Source organism: Microcebus murinus, chromosome 13 (genome assembly GCF_040939455.1).
Source record: "Microcebus murinus isolate Inina chromosome 13, M.murinus_Inina_mat1.0, whole genome shotgun sequence".
NCBI classification, from domain to species: domain Eukaryota; kingdom Metazoa; phylum Chordata; class Mammalia; order Primates; family Cheirogaleidae; genus Microcebus; species Microcebus murinus.
Genome location: NC_134116.1, coordinates 23188294 through 23202711, shown reverse-complemented (window position 1 = coordinate 23202711; position 14418 = coordinate 23188294).

Genomic DNA, 14418 nt, shown 5'->3' with positions numbered 1-14418 from the left:
CAATGTGGCAGTATTGAGAGGTGAGACATTTAAGAAATGATTGAGTCATAAATGCTCTTCCCTCATGAAAAACGTAATCTATTTGTGGATTAATAGATTATTGAGTTAATGGGTTAATCAGCTATCATAGGAATAGGACTGGCCACTTTATAAGAAAAGGAAGAGAAACCTGAACTAGCATGCTCAGCCCCCTCACCACGTGGTACCCTGTAGTGCCTTGGGACTCTATAGAGAGACCTCACCATCAAGAAATCCCTCACAAGACGTGGCCCCTGTCCTTGGATTTCCCAGCCTCCAATAAGTGTAGGAAATAATTCCTTTTGTTTAGAAATTATGCAGTGCCAGCCAGATATTCTGTTATAAGCAGCAGAAAATGGACTAAAACACAGCATACAAACCACCATATAATCTAACCCTTGCCTACCTTCTTAGTGTCAACTCTTATTCTTCTCTTCTTCATTCTCTATGCTCTACCCATACTGGCCACCATTAAATTCCTTGATAAGTTAAAGGTACAGCCTCTTCAGTTTGCTTTCTGCACCTGCTGCTTCCTGTACCAGGATTGTGCCTTCCTCTCGTCTTCATTGTCTCACCTCTCATCATTCAGGTCTCGCTTTCAATGTTACTTTGCATTGCGGCTTTCCCTGACCTCCTAATATAATTTTACTCCCCTTCCCCTTTCTATTTAATTCTCTAAGAAAATACTGGTATTGTTTTCTTCACAGCACAGCACTTTTTGAAATAATTTATATTTTTATTGTTTGTTACTTGTTTATTGTTTTACTTTCCTGCTAAAATGAAGCTCTATGAGAGCAGGACCTTGTCTGCCTTCCTCATAATTACATTCTCAATGCCCAGAACAGTGCCTAGAACATAGGAAACACTCTAAAATATGCATTTAATGAATAAATTATCTGCAAACACACATACAAATGTCTTCATATAGTGTCTGGCATATAACTGAAGATAACTAAATCATAGGAAATATTGTTTCCGTTGTTGTCGTGACATGGAAAATGTCCAGCACCCAGACACAGCCACTTGCTACCTCCCCATCTCTACGCATCTCCCTGGGCCAGCACTGCGTGTGGCTGGTTGGGGGGCACACTGCTGGGCCAGGCACCGCAATAGAGCCAGGGGGTGGGAGGGAGTGTGCTGGAATGCCCCCAGACCCACATGCCACCGCCTGCTTCTGGGCCCTGTGCGCTGCCATCTGCTGGCTGTCCTGGCCCCAGTCAGTGCTCGGCAGCCTCCTGTCATCCTCCTGTGCTGCTTGCATGATCCTGGTTGGGTAATTTTTGAATCCCACTGTTGCTGATTGGATGTTAAAGCTTGATGCTGATTGGATATTAAAGCTTGTAGTTGATTGGACGCTTTTGGAGTCCTATCAAGGGTATAAAAACAGGAGGAGAATAAGGAAGGGGGTCAGAAGATCGTAAGACGTGAAGAGAGCTGTAACACTTGCTGGGTTGAGCCTGCCGGAAGAATAAAGACTGTTCTCTGACTCTTCATGTGCTGCTTGGTTCTTTCCTGGGTCAAGAGCTGTAACGCTAGCTGGACACTTGCCACAACAGTTGCCTATTCACGGTATCCTCACATATTGAAGAGAGAAATCAATATCCTCACATATTGATTTCTTACAGGGACAGTAATCTCATTATGTGGACTCCACTCTCAAGACCTCATCTAAGCCTACTTAACCTGCTAAAGGCTTTATCTCTTAATACCATCACATTGGGGGTTAGGGCTTCAACATATAATTTTGGAAGGGGTTGAAACACAAACAAAACTCCATAACAAATGGTCTTGCCAAAAAGAAGAGAGAGGTAAATATGCATGTCTCTGTATAACTCCATTAAAAACAGGATAAGGTAACTGTGAAATAAGACATCTTACTTCATCATATTCACTCAAAATTATGTAAATAATTCTGCTTAAATCACATAATGTCCAGATTAATCCTCAGAGTGAATGAATCTTTATCCAAGATTAAAAAAACAAGTAGGAAGTAATTTTTGGTGTCATAAAATTAAAGAATAAAAGTATTAAATAGTATTCCTTAGATCATATTTTCATCGAATAGTCACGGAATTAGAGTTAATACTTTTGGAAAGATTAATCGAACTTTGTAGAGATGTCATTAATTATTGTGGGGTTAAAATTATACTTTTTAAATGCTTAAAAATACTATTTTTAAAACTTAAAAATATTTAATTAAAGGATCTAGATTATAACAAGAGAGCACTTTAAGGTTAAAATTTTCCATAACACTGCCATTTACTGTCAAAAGTCCTTCGGGATATTTTGAGAGAAACAAATGCCTAAGTAGTTCAGAAATGTACATTTTCTCATGCATATAAAACAGCCAGATGTTTTCTTCTTGAGAAAAAGTTATCTTTTTTTGGAAAATGCTTGTTGTCCTACCTAAATAGCCTTAATTTTGCAATAACGATTATCTTTTGTTAGCATCTTTAATCTTTTTTTCCAAAATAATCTATAAAGTTGTTTCTGCAAAATAGTATGGTTTCCAAAGGTCATTTCATTTAAAAAAGTTCTACTGTAAATAAGGATAAAGTATTATATAATTTTCTGCTATTGCAAAATTCCAATAAACTCAAGAGAGAAAGAAAACGGTCTGTAAAAAATATCTCTCTTCTTTATCATATATAACCATCATGGTTTTTCCTACCCTGTTATTTTTATATTAGGCATGCATATCCAAATTGGCTGACCAATCTTTTATATGTACAGTTGGGGTTTTTTTCTGTTCAATTTATAAACATAATTTATAGTAACTGCCAAAGAAACCAGAGATTAAGAAACTTGTCCAGAGTTACAACAGTTAAGAGCCAAGAGCCAAGAATTGACTCTAAGCATAACCTGGATGCTCAGCCATTCATTCTACCACCTCCCAACATGGATTCACAGGTAGAAATAATAAAAGATTAGGAAATGGAATTATCAGAAAATGTAAAGGAGATGAGGGGAATGGGGATTGTTTCATTGCCACAAAGATTTAGCACACTGTTGTTAAATGTGATGATGAAAGAAAAGCCATTTGAGTAACAAATGTCATATTCTTCATGGCGACAGTTCTGCTATAGTAAGAGTAGCTACTTACAGGTAAAACTCAGGCTTTCTATCAGCTATTTCTCTTAAAACAATGTGAAGGATATAAATAAATAAACCAGGGGTCTTGCCCTCAAGGAGTGTAAAACCTATTCAGGGAGGCAAAAATTAAGTAAATAAAAAAGGAACTGTGATAAAAAAACAAACAAACAAACAAAAAAAAACCCAAGCAAGCAAGAATAGTCAAGACTGTTGGGGTCTGGCGCGGTGGCTCACGCCTGTAATCCTAGCACTCTGGGAGGCCGAGGCGGGCGGATTGCTCGAGGTCAGGAGTTCGAAACCAGCCTGAGCAAGAGCGAGACCCCGTCTCTACTATAAATAGAAAGAAATTAATTGGCCAACTAATATATATATATATAAAATTAGTTGGTCATGGTGGCTCATGCCTGTAGTCCCAGCTACTCGGGAGGCTGAGGCAGGATTGCTTGAGCCCAGGAGTTTGAGATTGCTGTGAGCTAGGCTGACACCATGGCACTCACTCTAGCCTGGACAACAAGCGAGACTCTGTTTCAAAAAAAAAAAAAAAAAAAGACTATTGGGTAAAGACGATAATATTCATTTGTTTAAACATATTTATTTATTATAATAAATATAATATATTTATATTATAAATCATATCATAATTATATGATTATAAATAATCTAATCAATAATATAATGTAATATACATTACATTGTGATATAGTCATATGCTAATAATTTAATTTAAAATATAATTATAAATTATACTATATGCAGTATATCAATAAAATATTAAAAATAATAATATAAATATATGTTGACAATAGAAGAATCCTTCCTATTCTACTAAAATGAAACAAGTCATTTTCCTTAAGATAAAAAAAACTTAATTAAATGTAATATAATTTTAAGCACATCAACAATAATGATTTAGTATTCAAATTTCGTTGTTTTCAGAATTCTATTAGACAAAGCAATATAATTAGGTCAAAATCATTATGTGGTTAGAGATCTATTATTTAGGTATGCTATTTTTTAAATCCCCAATACATTGCATTGTTCACATATTTAGATATTTTTGTGAAATTAGATATACATGTTCTCTGTGTATAAATATATTCTGATGTCATCCATGAGAATACCAAATTCTCATGTTGGTTAAAACATGGTTTATGTCTGTTGGTTTTTCATCTTTTCCTTCTTGTGGCAGTGGTCTTTTGCAACCCTGGAATAACACAAAATTTCTCACATTTTTGGTTTGTTCCAAAAGTCAAAGCCTATTTAACTCAGTACAGATAAGACATTAGCATTAAATAAAACTTCCGTATTTGTTCTCTTTGCTTTTTCTATTAATAATTGTGCCACCACAATCTTCCCTGACTAGAATTTGTAAGATTTAGTGAGAGTTTTTCTATGCCATATAAAATATAATCATAACCTTTAGAATCTAATTTCTCCTTCAACTAATAGTCTTTAGAGTAGATCATTCAATATTTTTTCTCCTTTAGCTCCTATATTCCTATTTAAATCATTATTTAGCACCTTTTAGTATCTTTTATCTGATCATCATTTTTCAAAATCCTTAAGTATGACAGTCTCCTGAAATACCCACTAAAATGCCATGTAGTTAATTTCTGCACAGGGACTGGACACAAGATTATTCTACTATAAATTGTCAGTCTCATCTTCCCTGGATTATAAAGAGCACACACAATGACAACATCCACTTGCTAAGTCCACATTTATCGTAATTCACTACTGATCATTATTCAGTAAGCTGAGACTCTCCTGTCAAGAGACAGTGGTGTCAAATGAAGTCAGCACATTTAGGGGATTTAGAGCAAATTCTGTTCTGGTTTAATAGGCACCCCTTTGCACTTAGGAACATAACCTCACGCGTGTTAATCTCCAAAGCAGAAGAATGGGTGTGATGGAGAGTCATATATCTACCCAGTGAACATGAGGCTGACACATGAATAAACTAAATCATATGATCTTGCATTGAATCCACTCCTCAGAAAAATTATTTAAGGGCAGCAGTTTACTGAGGACTAATCACATAGCAAGCATTTATTGAGTTTCTATTGTGGTCCTCATCTACCAATTAGGCAAAAATAGTCTTTGCAGCATATGTGACTTGGAGGTCATTATTCCTTTGTTCATACATAAGGCTCTTGTTCTGAGGTGTAAAGAAGACTTATTTGGGTCTCCTGTATTTCATTAGTGTGAAGCAACTTTGAAAAGTTAAATTATTTAAAGTAAGTCTGGTAGAAAAGTGGAAGGAGCAAACTCAATAGTTTCACTCCTGTTCTGCCTTGAGCCAGACCCCCTTTCAAAATTATTTCCACACAGCTGCTATTTCTAGTGTACAATTAAGTCATGTATGTGAATCTTGGAAAGATAATTCTCTAAAATTAAAAGTGGACAAGTTAAAGTCATTTAAGCAGACATGACTGGTCTCATGTATATTATTAGAAGTTAGGAACATTTAGTTATTGTAAATGGGGAAGGAAAAGTTCAAGAAACAGACCTAACATAGAATTCTGCTTACAGTTTTCAAAAAAAGACAGGATAAAATTTTACCTATGACCCTACTTCAAGAATTAAACCCAGTCACAACTACCCCAAAAGGAAAAATAAGCAATTGATCACTCTGGGGTAACTTGATATATAATGATTTCCATACCTTATGTCAATTTTGAAAAGTGAGGTTGGTTTTTTTTTGGTTGTTTTCTATTATTTTATCAGGCACATGTAAACTAAGACTTCAGAATCCAATAATTATATTCTGAAACAAATGTAAAATTTTCTACTCTAAATTATTGAGTTAGGACAAGGATGTTGGTAGAAATAGCAAAAACTTTTTTCCTCCATAAAGGCAATGAGAAAACTAGCAAAAAGTTATCAGAATCAACATTGTCAGTATTATGAAAATTAACCAAAGGCTTGTGACAATCCAGGAAGTTTTTATTACAGAAAAGAAGCTGAATCATGATAACAACAATTACTTCCGTGCCTTTTTAGCTTACTTAGTCCCATCCCCAGCTGTCCAGCTCAACAGTAACCTTAAAAACCAGAAGCCCACATCATGTTGAAAGCCTGGCAGCCACTGAAGGGAGAAGAATGGAGTTGTACCTTCTTCAGGGGCCCATTCCCAGGGAATTGTCATTATGTGACCTCCTAGGTGGTTTCATGGAAGACTCTACTTGTAAGTCTACCTTCATTTGACCTGAGTCATCCCATGCAAAAAGCTTTTCCTTTGTATGAAGAAGACCCCAAAGGCAATCACAGCAGCAACAAAAATAAATAAATGGGACCTGATCAAATTAAAAAGCTTCTGCACAGCCAAAGAAACTGTCAAGAGAGCAAACAGACAACCCACAGAATGGGAGAAAATTTTCGTAAGCTATACATCCGATAAAGGGCTGATAACTAGAATCTATTTAGAACTCAGGAAAATCAGCAAGAAAAAAAAATCAAACAACCCTATCAAAAAATGGGCAAATGACATGAACAGAAACTTCTCAAAAGACAGAATGATGGCCAACAAACATATGAAAAAATGCTCAACATCTCTAATCACCAGGGAAATGCAAATCAAAACTACAATGAGATATCACTTAACTCCAGTGAGAATGGCCTTTAGCAAAAAGTCCCCAGACAATAAATGCTGGCATGGATGCGGAAAGATAGGAACACTCCTACACTGCCGGTGGGACTGCAAACTAGTTCAACCAGTGTGTAAAGCAAGATGGAGATACCTTAAGGTGATACAAGTAGATCTTCCATTTGATCCAGCAATTCCTCTGCTGGGCAAAAGATCAAAAGTCACTTTATGAAAAAGACACCTGCACTTGAATGTTTATAGCAGCACAATTCACAATCGCAAAAGTGTGGAAACAACCCAGGTGCCCATCAATTCATGAGTGGATTAATAAAATGTGGTACATGTATACCATTGAGTACTATTCAGCTTTAAGAAACAACGGTGATATAGCACCTCTTGTATTTTCCTGGATAGAGCTGGAACTCATTCTACTAAGTGAAGTATCTCAAGAATGAAAAAACAAGCACCACATTTACTCACCAGCAAATTGGTATTAATTGATCAACACTTCAGTGGACATATAGGAATAACATCTATCGGGTGTCAGACAAGTGGGAGAGGGGAGGAGGGGATGGGTATATACAAACACAATGAGTGAGATGTGCAATGTTTGGGGGATGGTCACGCTTCAGGCTCTGTCTTGAGGCAGGAGGGGGAACATGGGCAATATACATAACCTTAACACTTGTGCCCCCATAATATGCTAAAATAAAAAAAATTTAAAAATAAAAAAAATAAAAAATAAACACAATGTTTGACTTCATGACTGCCTGAGGAGGTGGCTCACAATTGGAACAGATAATAGACTAACCCCAAGCTTAAAAAGAAAAGCTGCAGAATAAGATGTCCACAGGGTCTTTGAAAAGGTCTAAAATATTCCTAGAAATGTAGAAAGTCATTTGCACACTTAAGGCTGTGCGTATGATCAAGAAAGACCTAAGAAGGCTTTAAGCTCTCTGTCATCTCTACATGACTTTGAAGGTCTCAACTAGCAGGAAGCAAAAGCTAAGGGTGAGGTATGAACTGCTTGCCAAGTGTTGAAGGCAAGCCCCAACCTGCACACAGAGCCTCTTAGTTAAGACGAGGAAACTTATTGGTTCTGGGTGTTTAAGGAACGACTTGTCCAATCATTAGTTGACCACTAAGTTAACCGAACAGAGTCTTTAGTGGCCACATGTAACAAAGAATACAAACTCTACAGAATTAGACCAGAAAGTCACTAAAAGAATAAACTATAATTACAAAAATGTCAAATCTGGGGAGGGGGATCAAGAGTTGCTCCATTACATTATTTATAATGTCTAGTTTTATAATATAACATTAGAAGACATATAAAGAAACATGAAAATATGATCCATACATAGAAAAAAAGGCAATCAAAAGAAACTGTCCCTCAGGAAGCCCAGACATTGGATTTACTAGATGAAGATTTTAAGTCACCTATTTAAAATATATTCAAAAGACTAAAGGAAACTGTGTCTAAAGAGCTAAAGACATTTAACCATATAGGGAATATCAATAATAAGATTTAAATTATTAAAGAGAATGAAGAAACATTCTGGAGTTTAGAAGTACAATAACTTAAATAAAAAAGTCAAGGCAAAAGTTTAATAGCAAATTTGAACAGATGGTAAAAAGAAAGATTAACTGAGATTATCCAGTCTGAGGTATAAAAAAAATAATAATTCAAAAATATGAACAGAACTTCAGAAATCTGTGAAACTTCATCAAGTGTACCAAGGTATGCACAACGACAGTCCCAGAAGGAAAGGATTAAAAAAGTCAGAAAAAATATTAGAAGAATAGTGGGTGAAAACTTTCTTTTGATTTTTTTAACAAATAACATATACATTCAAGAATCATGGGGAACTCCAAATGGGATAAACTCAAAAAGATCCACACTTAGACCTACCTAGACACATCATAATCAAACTGTCAAGAGCCAAAGATGAAGGGAAAATCTTGAAATTGGCAACAGAGAAGTACTCATCATGTACAAAAGATCCTTAATAAGATTAATGGCAAATGTCTCATTGGATACCATAGAGGCCAGAAAATAGTGGGATGACCTATTCAAAGTGCTGATAGAAAAAAATTGTCAACTAATGATTCTATATCCAGAAAAAGTTACCTTTTGTAAATGAGAAGAAATTAATAAATTCCCACATAAACAAGAACTAAGAGTATTCATCACTAGATGTGCCCTACCAAAAAAAAAACAACAGAGGAGTCCTTCAAGCTATTAATAAAATGAAGGACATAAATATTAATTTATCTAATCTACTAATAATATATCAAGAAATAAAGAGCAGTGGCAAAGGTACTTATATAGGCAAATAGAAAATAGAAATGTATTTTTTGTTGCTAACTATATTCCTCTCCTGTCTGAATTAAAAGACAATTACATAAAGGAATAATTATAAATCTATATTGCTTGTCAAATAATACATAAAGATGTCATTTATATGACAATAATAGCTCAAAAGAGTAGAAGGGAAACAAGCTATACGAGAGTAAAGTTCTTGTATACTATAAAATCAAGCTGATATTAATTCTAACTAGATTTTCATAAATATGTTATTAATGGTGATCTCCATGATAATCACTAAGAAAATAACTTCTAAAATATAGAAAAAGAAATTACAAGGGGAATCAAACAGTACATTACATGATGTGTATTTAAGACAAAAGAAGGCACATATAGAGAAACAAAAAAAATTTGAATATAAATATTAAGTTAGGAAGAGTTATATCTTTTTTGAATGAGATCTTAAACTACTTGGAGTTAATAAAGCAGAAAGATACACAAAGGTTACAGGAGTAAGGCCTTTTGGCTTTCTCTAAATTACCTCCTCTTTTACCTTGACCTGAATTGTCTTTTTAAACCTAGAAACCTCTTGAGAGTAAATACATTATTTTCCAATATTCTGCATATGGTGAAAGGCAGATGGAAAAATGCCTTCAAATTCCTTTGTGTAAAGGAGGATAATCGTGCAACTTCCACGCAAAGCCTTCACTAATGACCACATTAGAGCTTCCTACCTCATGTTTATGCTAGGGTGACTGCTCATCAGGAAACAGCACGGAGCCAGAAGCAGGAGGAGGAGGAGAAGGGAGAAGAAACAAACAAAATGAGTTATAATGAAAGAAAGGAAAAACATATATTCCTTAGCCTGGCTTCTGGTGCCTTTCACAATAAAAGCACAGAATATAATTCTAATTTTATTTCTTATTTCTGTCCAACTTAAATCCTTCACTCTAGTCAAACAAGTCCTCAGTACACACACGCTGTTTTTCACATTACTTCTTCAGTTTTGATATTTTCTCTCCTGAATTACTATTCTGTTCTTCTCTCCCATTTAAAAAGTAGTCTTTCTTCATGATGCACTTTGATCCCATCTCCATTAAATCTTTCCAGGTGGTCTCAGCTCAAAATGATTTGAAGTTCAATATATTTCAGTTCAGTTATCACATATTACTTTTTTCCCTAATTCTGGTCTTGATCAACATGTCAGGTTCAGATTCATACAACAGTGGCTTGAACTCCAAAGGGCTTATCTCAAGAGATAAAATCTGGTGGTAGACAGTGCAAAGATGGTCTAGAGCAGAGGTCAGTAAGCTACAGCCTTTTTAATTGGAATATAGTTATATCCATTCATTTACATCTTGGGTATGTCGGCTTTTACACCACGATAGCAAAGTTGAGTAGTTGCAATCCTTTTTAGGAAAAGTTTGCCCGCCCCTCATGTAGATACTCCACTAAGTTATCAAAGGCTCCAGTTTCTTCCACTTTCTATTCTAATATCTTCAGTTCCAAATTTTTATCTTTAAGGTATTTCACGTCCCCAAAGGCTGCGTGAGTTCCAAATGAGTTGTCTCCATTTACAGACTTCCTAGAAGTCCCAGTTAGCACATGTACCTATATCTCATTCATCAGAACCTATCTTCATGACCACTCCTAGCTGCATAGGAATCTGGGAACTCTATCTTTTAGCTGGACTTGTTGCTGCATTTGATAATATAGAGGTCTATAAGGAAAGAAGAAGAAAAGATGGATGTGAACTATTAGCAATCGCTATGACAATTATGAATTCTTTGATCTCAAGAACAAATTAGCTTAAGTAGTATTTATGAAAAAAAATTCAAAGGAATATCATGGAACTGAAGGGTAAAGGTTTGGTCTGGTCTTACAAAGAACAGGCTCCAGCAATTAGAAAGATACAACAATCTCTTCCCTCTTTTTTTTTTTTTTTTTTTTTTGAGACAGAGTCTCACTTTGTTGCCCAGGCTAGAGTGAGTGCCGTGGCGTGAGCCTAGCTCACAGCAACCTCAAACTCCTGGCTCAAGCAATCCTCCTGCCTCAGCCTCCCAAGTAGCTGGGACTACAGGCATTCGCCACCATGCCCAGCTAATTTTTTGTATATATATTAGTTGGCCAATCAATTTCTTTCTATTTATAGTAGAGACGGGGTCTCGCTCTTGCTCAGGCTGGTTTCGAACTCCTGGCCTCGAGCAATCCGCCCGCCTCGGCCTCCCAGAGAGCTAGGATTACAGGCGTGAGCCACCGCGCCCGGCCTCTTCCCTCTTTTGTCGTCTTTCCATGGTTATCTCTGCCTTCTTGGCAAGGCTCTTTAATCCTTCTCTTTCTGAATGCCAGATTTCTCTGCAGAAGCAAATGTTTATTCTTTTCTTTGCATATTTCTCAAAGAAAAATTAACTTTTACCTCTGATTTTATAATCTTCCTTTGATTCAGGGTAACACCTGAATACTCAGATTAGAGTCCCAAATAGGAATTTATGAGAGAGAGAATCTCATTGATACAACGTGTCATTTTTCTACCTACTCTTGGATTACTTGTGGCCTCCATGACAGTTTCATGAGGGCTAGCAGACTTTCCAGGCAGAGAAATAAAAATGATGGGCATGTGTCAACAAACTTCTATAGGCTGGTAGCTTTTATGCTCATGCACTACCAAAAATAGCATGTATTGGTGGTTGTCTTTTTTATCTTTATGAGCAGGCATTTATGTGACCTGCTGAAGATTCTGCTTCTTCATGGAAGGATTACTCATATGGAACAGATATATAAATAAGAGTATCTGCCCTCTGCTTCCAGCATTTTCTAAAGGTAGTGATAAGCCAGTCCCAAGATATATTATGTGAAATCAGTTTCTTTTCATATTTCAAGAAATAGTGAGATCTTATAAAGGCACAAACAACAGGAAATTAATGGCTACTTTTATAGGCCACTGTCACAATCACCACAGTCCTAAAAAGCAAGCTGAGTACATTTAGGCAAGAGAATCTCTATGTACAAGAATTGCATAAATTTGGTCACCTACCTGTGTTAAGCATGTCTGAGGACAAGAATCATACATTATATTTACTTGTATGCATTACATTATATATTTAGAAAAGTAAGAACTAGTGTTTATCAGGTCCACCAGAAATCAGAAGAAAATACTCAGGGACAGTGTTGATTGATACTCCCTGTACTCATTTCTCAGAAATACATTACCTTTACATATGCTTTTTTTTATATATAATCTCCAAATCACTTGCAAAAAAAAGGGGAGGGAGTACATTGTTTTTCTAGCATCTCAAAATGTAATCATGTGTCCTTGTTTAAACAAAACCAAGGATACTGCAAATTCCATTTTATTTTTCATGGCATATATTCTCCTAGCAAGCTTGTCTCTATATATTACAAAGGTATTTCAGTGATTTCGAGAAAAGCTAACTGTTTACGATGGGGCAAGAGCATGGGGCGAGTGGAGTAGGTGAGAGGCATTATAGCATAGTTGAAATAAATTCCATGTATTTAATTTTCCTATAGACTAAATGTAAAACAATTAAAGCTTTTACAGAATCTGAACAGATATGTGGGACTTCTTTCACTTTTTAAAGACAGAGCACTTATAAAGCTATAATGAATCTGTGCTATTTTTTTAAGTTTTTGGTTTGGCTTTGCTTTGGTGTTTGTTTGTTTGTTTGTTTGACATTAAGTATGTCCATAGAAAAGAACCACTATAGAAACGGATTCATGTGTCTTTGTTGGTCACCTGTGGTGACAGCCATCTGAGTCTGAACTTTCTGAGTCTGAGATTTCTGAACATTTTTATATAAATTGAAGGGGTACAGTACAATTTTGTTACATGAATATATTGTGTTGTGGTGAAGTCAAGATTTAATTTTTAAATTGTGGCACTACCTGACTATGAGATATATCATATATCTGTTTCTAACAAGTTAGATATGTTTGACATTTGTTCATATTCTTATCCTTTGTGGAAAAGTAGTTTTCATAGGCTCTACTAAATTATTAACAAGGAAAAATATATACAACTTTAAAAAACAATGTATAAATATATATTAGGTTTTATTATTTTTCACACTCCTTTTATATTGGTAAACTTGGTAGAAATAGTTATCCTCAATAGATACTACACGTGCAAAAGCAAAAGTTGCTCTCTATTCTAAATCACGACCTTGCTTCACTCCTTTGACCAGTGACAATGTCCTCATCTTGATGAAGCCACTTAGCTGACTTTGATCCTTACAACGCACAAGAAACACTTTCATCATTGACATTGATTTGGTATGCATTTGACTTTTTGATGAAATAGAGGGATAAACCCTCCTTGTTCTATTAGTACGATGGCATGGCATTACAAATTATATGTTTGTTTTCTAGTAAAATATAAATGACATTAGAGAAAGCAATTTATTCTAAAACCATAGTATAAACTCCTACATTTTCAAAGAACTGATGTAATCAAGTTGATAAACCATGAGCCAGGCTTATTTAAATGAGTTGTCTTTTGGCATATGGAAAGAATTATTTTCTGTTATGAAAATCAAACAAGCTGTTAGTGAATCACAGAAGACAAATACAGAAAATTGCCTTGTAAAAACACATTTCAGGAGGATCCATTGCCCATAGCAATGATAAAAGAACAACTGGAATATCAAAAAGAAAATTGTCTTAGTAACAGGGAAAACAGAATATTCCTTCTTGATATTGTTCTAAACAAATTAAATATTAATCATGCTCATAATATAAATGTTTGAATAACTGAAATATATATAGTGCTGCCAAAAACCTACAAAATTAAAGCTGTGTTTCCAGCAATAGTGGTGAATTAGACCCTCTGACTGTCGCTCTCATTGCAAACAACTAAAAATGCTAGATAAAATATTTTTCTCCTCTTTTAAGACACATTAATGAACTGACAAAAAGCACTGAGAAAGATGAAGAGGCTAAAAAGAAAGAAGTCATATCTCAGAAAAGTCATATTTACAGCATTAAAGCTTATTTACATATGGAGAGGGGCTTTGTTAACCAACAGAAATTTGATATTAGTTTTCATAGGATTTAAACAAATCGATAGCTGAAGAAAAGCCCAAAGAATATTAAAGGTAGACAGACAACCAGGAATCTTCTAAGATAATTATGGGAACCCAAATGTCTACACCTTCAAAGAAAACTTGAATTAGAAATCAACCTGGACCCCAAAAGTCCACATGTAAGATTTTAGAAAAATTACCTAAGTGAGATTTTACAGCTGAGCTTTAAGTGATCTCTCCTGGAAATTTTTTAACCATCAGTACCGCTTCTGTCAGTTTGCAACCAGTGTAGCTCAAAAAGCTTAAAGCTGGAAAAAAAAAAAAACTTAAAGTTAAGAATTATATTGAGGGTAATCATGAATTAGAAGTACCTC